Source organism: Helianthus annuus, chromosome 7 (assembly GCF_002127325.2).
Source record: "Helianthus annuus cultivar XRQ/B chromosome 7, HanXRQr2.0-SUNRISE, whole genome shotgun sequence".
NCBI classification, from domain to species: domain Eukaryota; kingdom Viridiplantae; phylum Streptophyta; class Magnoliopsida; order Asterales; family Asteraceae; genus Helianthus; species Helianthus annuus.
This window is the reverse complement of record NC_035439.2, coordinates 27,837,666-27,845,009: the sequence shown is the minus strand read 5'-3', so window position 1 is coordinate 27,845,009 and position 7,344 is coordinate 27,837,666.

Below are 7,344 nucleotides of genomic sequence, written 5' to 3'. Positions count from 1 at the left end.
CCCCCAAAAAACCTAAAACAAATCTTAAAAAATAAAAAAAACTAAAAAAAAAATTAATATTTTTTATGTTAAAATCGCTACTTTTAGTAGCCAAATTTTTTTTTTTTTTTTTTGGCTACTAAAAGTAGCGATTTTTATATAAAAATATTAAAAAAAAAATTGTGTGTTTTTTAGCTATTTTTAGGCATTTTTGGTTGTGTTCACATTGGTTCTCGCGGTTCTAGCAATAAAGGGCGGTTCCTAGCGGATATATATATATATATAGGGTTGGGTTATATGGAAAACCCCATCTTTTTTAGAAAACCTTGGAAACCCAACCTCATCCATTGATTTAAATAGATCTAAATAGATCAATGGCCCTCATTTGTTTAGAGAATTCTTGCCTTTGGGTAATGAAAAAGCAACTTTATTGACTTTGGAAAACACAAAACATCAAATCACTATAAAAAGCTTCTCTTTCTCTTACCTCTTTCTCTTTCCCATTTCTTCTTCCCTAATCTTGAAAACAACCATAAAAGCTTCTCCGACCCCCTCTCTCTCCTCAATTTTCAACTCATATAACAACCATAGCCACGCCAATCTCTCTGCTCTCCGTCTAATTCTACAAAAAGCTTCAACCTTTAGAAGCAAATGAAGGGTCTGAATGTCTCTATAATTTGTTGTTTTAGAGAGAGAACGATGGCATGATGAATGTTTTTAGAGAGAGAGAGAGTCGAATGTTCAAGTGTGTGTGAGAGAAAAAGGTTTGAAGACCCTTCTTCGTGTTCATCGGATGGTTCTAGATCTGGTAAGTGTTCTTGAAATATCATTTCACAATTGATTTTTTGTTGAAATGGTTGTTAATATGTTTTTGTGGGCTGAAAGTGTTCTAGTAATGGTTAATGTTCATGTATTTTAAATAAATCAAAAACTTTAGGATGAGATTTTGAACGGGTTTTTTTGTTGGTTTGGTTGCTTGTTAGGGGCTTTTGATCTTAACAGTAGCTGTTTTTTTGTTGGTTTGGTTGCTTGTTTGGGTTTTTGATCTGAACAGTAAGTGTTTTTTTTGTTGGTTTGGGTTGCTTGTTTGGGTTTTTTGTGTTAAGCCTCTTTTATAACGTGTGTTAAGACTTCCAGAATTTGTTAAGTCCATACCATTTTAACATCATGTACTAGACAAAACAATAAGAGCCTCACATTACATATTACTAGTAAATGAAAATACATAGCACTAAGAAAATGGTGGAGCTTCCTTTGACAGTCTGCCTTAGCTTTTCAGCGGCTACCTTTGCTGCCTTAGCTTTTCGGCGGCTACCCTTGCTTGTTTGGGTCGGTCTTGAAACGGTTTGTAAACATGTGGGTGTGTGTATGCCAGGGAAGTTACAAAAATGTGTTTTCATGTCACACGTAACACGTGTTACGTTGTACATGGGTTTCATGTCACATGTAACACATGCATGTCTGAGAAGTTCAAGCTATAACACGTGTTAGTTGTGTTGTGCTGTAACATAAATATGGTCATGATCCTTGAGCATCTGATCCACGTTTGACGAAACCAACGGTCCCGAGAATTGGATCTTATTTCCCTTGTATCCATCACCGTCCTAATAACAAAAAGATAAGATAACCGTTAAGTCGTTAACCAAACATAAATATTAACACATTCATAGCAAGAAAATATTTTTTCTCAAATAACATCACAAAGACAGTTACTATTCAGATCAAAAGCCCTAAACAAAGCAACCAAACCAACAAAAAACAGTTACTATTCAGATCAAAAGCCCAAATAAGCAACCAAACAAGCACAACTTTTTAACACAAAAATAAAAACCTGCAAATTACATAAACATTTACCCCTTTTAAGAACCATTTTAACAAAAAAAAAATATGTTTCATCTCTAAAACAGCCATTACACAAAAACCTATTAACAACCATTTTAACAAAAACATCAAGTGTGAAATGATTTTTTTAAAATAAAATACTCAATAGATTGTTGTTTCTCTCTCTAAACAGCAACTTTCTCTCTCTAAAACACTTACGGGATCTAGAACCATGCGATGAACACGATGAAGATCTTCAAACTTGCTTCTCTCTATGTGTTCTTGGTGTTCTTGATAAACATGATGAAGATTGTAGAGCAAACCTGGAACATTATCTTCATTGTAGAACACATCATCGTTGTCAATGAAGATGTTTTGGGTTTTCATGGTCGAACACATCAGAGTATCCTCCATTTTCCTTTAGATCTACCATTGTTGATGGATGCTCCATAGTGCATTAATGGCGGATCTAGTGTGAAATGAGTGGTTTAAGAAGATTAACATATTTTGAAAAAAAAAACTGGTTAATTTGAAATAAAGTAAACAAAATGGAGGATGATGGGTGAGAATGATGTGATGGGTGATAGTGTCAAATCAGGTTGGTCAAAATATCTTGGGAGTGGGGTATGAATATGTAAATTTACCAATACGCCATCAAAAGCTAAAAAGGATATGAAGGTGGCTGGGACACGTGGCAACATGTAGGCCATTAGATGGGTTTGCAAAGTTTTCTAAAAATCTAAGGTTTTCTATGGAGATTACCCTATATATATATATATATATATATAGGTGAAAAATGCAAAAAAAAAAGGTGAAAAAAATGCAATTTCTTTTTTGAAAAATCGGAGCTTTTTCTTTAAGGTTTTAATTTTCTATTTTTTTTTTAAAAAGAAATTTTTTTTTTCGGGATTTATACACATGTGTATATTGTTAATATTTTAACTATTCATATATGTATATTATCAATTATACATATATGTATATACATGTTTAAAATTGAAAAATAAGTGTTATAACCTAAAACTTAAACCTTAAACCCTAAAGATAAACCTTAATGCTAAACCCTAAAGCTAAACCCTAATTCTAAACCCTAAAGCTAAACCCTCATGCTAAACCCTAAAGCTAAACCTTAATTCTAAACCCTAAAGCTAAATGTGACAACTCGAGTTTTCGACCTTCACTTTCACATTAAATGCACGTTGACCTGGACTGATTAGTTGTTTGACTTATTGACTTGTAAGGTACACGTTGGGATATGATGGAATGTATTGTGATGTTTATGTGTTAATGAAACGTATTGTGCATATATGTAATTACTGTCATAATGTGAGAATTATCATGAAACACTTGAACTTAGACTGATTAAACCACATAGTGCTCGACGAAACAGAACTAGATTCGCCAAGGTCATCTCGACGAAATAGAATTAGATTCGTCAACATCATCTCGACGAAACAAAGCCTGTTTCGCCGAGCCCAGATTCGCCAAAGCCCAGTTAGGGCCCAATACGCTGTTTTGAGTATAACTACGTGAAACGGTTTCAGTTTCACACCTTTGACAAAACCGAAACCCTAGAGCTCTCTCTCACTATTGACGGCAGCCTTGTATCTCACCGAAACCCTCTAGATCGATCCTATCTCATCTCGCGGTTAGTATTAATCCTTGTTTGGTTGTCGATTTATATTGGCTGCATATATGTATGATAATGTATAGATTATGTGTTAAATAAGAATCTCTATCGCAAAGGAACTATTGATGCTTGTAGGCCTCGGTTCAGGAATTAAAGAATGTATTACTCGGATATTGATAGATTTGGGTGTTACTGTCATACTTAGGCCAATGATCTAGTTTTGTATGTGCATATCGAGTTGATGTTTGTTAATCTTGTTGGTTGAATATCGATTGGATATGTGTTACTATCATGAACCTATCTACGTTTAGATAGCTAGCGGATCATGTGTTGGTTAGGTGATGATTGAACGTTTCTGCTTGATGATGATTTGTAACGGCTGTAGTTGTATGATTAGGGTTTCTGTAAAACGTAACTGATAATTGACGTAATTGATAATCGACGTAACTGATGTTTGACGAACATGACTGGTTTGACGAAACAGAACTCTCGGCGAAACAAGTGTGTTTCGCCAAGGGACGATTGACGAAACAGAACTCTGTTTCGCCAAAGGCAGGATTGACGAAACGGGTTGTGTTTCGCCAAAGTGTGATTCGCCAAAGTGTGATTCGCCAAAGTGTGATTCGCCAAAGTGTATTTCGCCAACTTGAATACGTGCACAATAACCTGATTTAACATTGTTAGAAGCTAACTGAGATATTTAACTGCTGTTAAGTGATACGCATGACGTATAGGAATTCGAATGTGTACAATGTGCTACTTGGTGATTATCGATGCATTGTACTTTGTGATTACACATACGTGCCAACTCTGTGAATATCAACTGATCATATACATATACGTACTTTAGGACTTGACTGATTGTTTGTGAGCACTTACTGTAACATACCGAGCAAATCAAGGTGAGTTCACTGCATTTCTCAAGCATGCGTCCCGGTGGTTTGGGACAACTAGTAAACGTTTGGAAAGGGAATCTTGGGTAAACAATGTAATTGGGTCTTGGTTATTGTACATGGGATCGATCATTACCAATGCTTGGTTAGGGGCATTGGGGGCTGGACACACTCCAGGTTATTGAGGGACACACTTCCCGGATACATACGGGCACACTCCCTAGGGTATCTCAACAAGTTATAAACAGCATCAAATCATATCGTTGAACTGACTTAACATATACCCGGTAACAAAACACGTTAACTAAACTTTGAACTCACCAGCGTCGTCTGATACACTTGTCTGCATGCTTGCAGGTCGTTAGAATACAAGACATGGACTTGCTATCTGGGAGTGCTGGGGTGGTCATGGATCGAGGCTATTGGATTACTTATATTTGATACATTGGTTTTGAGTATTATTATGAAACAATTGCTAAACGATTTATCACATGCTTCCGCTATAAAACTCTTTGGGAATTAATATTTTGTTTGACATTTTCTATTGGTAATTAATGACATGTTTATTTGAATAATTATCATTGGTTCAATGTGATTGGTGGCTCAGACTCTGATGCGTAACACGCCTCGCGGAGTTCCCGCAGGTGGTATTTTGGGGGTGTTACAGTTTGGTATCAGAGCCACTGGTTATAGTGAACTAGGTTTTAAAACTTTTTATAAAGCCAGACTATAACCGAATGCCTTCGAAGAATCGATCATGACACTCAGCTCCAGATCGCAAGGTTCGTCTTCTGTTTAGTTTATGCATTACATCCTTAGTAGTCACACACTCATAGCTTGTATGACCCCATATACTTGACACTAGGGTGACTTGATAGTGTGACACTACTCTTCGACTCATGTGAATAGTAAACCTATGACACCTTTCGTTGTGTAATGTGAACGGGAGGGAACTTCGAGCGTAAGCTAAGAGGCACTGAGATAAGCATGCAAATTGCCTTATTATTATGGGTGCACACTTAATAATAACGTGGGGTGCATGCAAGTCCCAGTGAGGCTTATCGAGCGTGAGAAGGGTTCTGCCTTACTATGTGTGAACTTGGTAGTACGTAAATACCAACATAATACTTGATTTCCATCTTGTTTCGATTTCCTGAATCGGTTCATCTCTATATATATAGAATCATGAGTGGACGAGGACACGGACGTGGCAACATCAACATGACTCAGGCTGAGTTGACTGACCTAATCAACACCCGTGTGGCTGAGACTTTAGCAGCCTATCAAGCTGGTCAGCAAATGCAACCTCAACCCAACCAGCCTGCGTGTACGTTCAAAATGTTTATGGACTGTAAGCCACAGACCTTCACCGTGTTTGCTATCTGTAACTGTCCCGCTGGGGACAGGGTGAAATATGCCGCGGGTACCATGGCGGATGGTGCCCTAACGTGGTGGAATGCCCAAGTGCAGTTGTTAGGCATTGAGGCAGCGAATGCCACAACTTGGGATGACTTTAAAGAACTGATCAGAGAGGAGTATTGTCCTCGGGATGAGGTCCAGAAGTTGGAAAACGAGTACTATGACTTGAAGATGGTTGGATCTGAAGTCGAAGCGTATGTGAAGCGATCGTATGAATTGGCCGACATGTGCCCGAACTTGTCCCGGCCTATGTCTCGGAGGATTGAGTTATTCATCAAGGGGTTGCCTCCGCGTGTGAAGAGTTTGGTCACTGCAGCCCATCTCAATGATTTGACACAGATTGTTCGATTGACCCACAAGATTGTAGATCAAGAGGTAGAGAGTAACTCGTTACCGCCGCGTGTTTCAACCACTACTGCTGCTGCACCCACTGCCACTGCGTCCGCTAACGATAACAAAAGGAAGTGGAGTGACTATGATAAAGCATCTAGTGTGGGTCAGACTCAGAAAAGGCCAGACAACAATAGCAATCGCAGCATCAGCCAGTCGTCTTCTGTCAATCAAGGCCAAGGAAGTGGCCAAAGTCAGGGTTCGTATGCAGGGAGGAAGCCACGATGTAACAAATGTGGCTATCATCATTTCGGGCAGTGTGGACGGACGTGTAACAGGTGTGGTAAAGCGGGCCATGAGGCCAAAGATTGTAGGGCCCCACAGCCCAAACATCAGCAGCAACAGAACCAGCAGAACCAGAGACAGCAGGGACAACCACCCCAGCAGAATCAGGGCTTCAGAAAGGGGTGTTATCAGTACGGGGATGAGGGTCACTTTAAGCGGGATTGCCCTCAGCTAAACCAGAATGCCAACGACAACAACCGCCCGAATAACAACAACGCTGAAAACAACAACAACAATGGCAACAATGGGGGTAATGGTGCTCGGGGCAGAGTGTTTCAGCTTGGGGCTGGGGATGCTAGGAATGACGGCAATGTTGTCACCGGTACGTTTCCTGTAAACAATCATATTGCTTCTGTGTTATTTGATTCTGGTGCGGATTGGAGTTACGTGTCCCTAGAGTTTAGTCAACGATTGGGGATAACCCCAACGCCTTTAGAAGTTAAGCAAGTAGTAGAACTAGCAGACGGTAAAACGATAGAAGCCTCGCATGTCCTTTTCGGGTGTAAACTAGACCTCGTGGGTCAGGTGTTTGATATTGATCTCCTTCCCGTTACGCTCGGTAGTTTCGACATAGTAGTGGGCATGGATTGGTTGTCCAAGCACCAAGCGGAGATTTTGTGTAAGGAAAAAGTTGTGCGTATTCCTCTCCCAGATGGGGAGTCATTATTAGTTCAAGGGCATCGTAGTGGGACGATGGTTGGTATTATCTCGGCTATGCATGCGCAGAGGTATCTACAAAAGGGGTATCCTGCAATGTTAGCTTTAGTTACAAACGCTCAGTCTGAGGAAAGAAGGATCGAGGATCTGCTAGTGGTGCGGGATTTCGCTGATGTGTTCCCAGAGGAGTTACCAGGGTTACCTCCTCACCGTCAAGTATAATTTCAGGTTGATCTGGCGCCAGGAGCGGCCCCAATTGCTCGAGCTCCA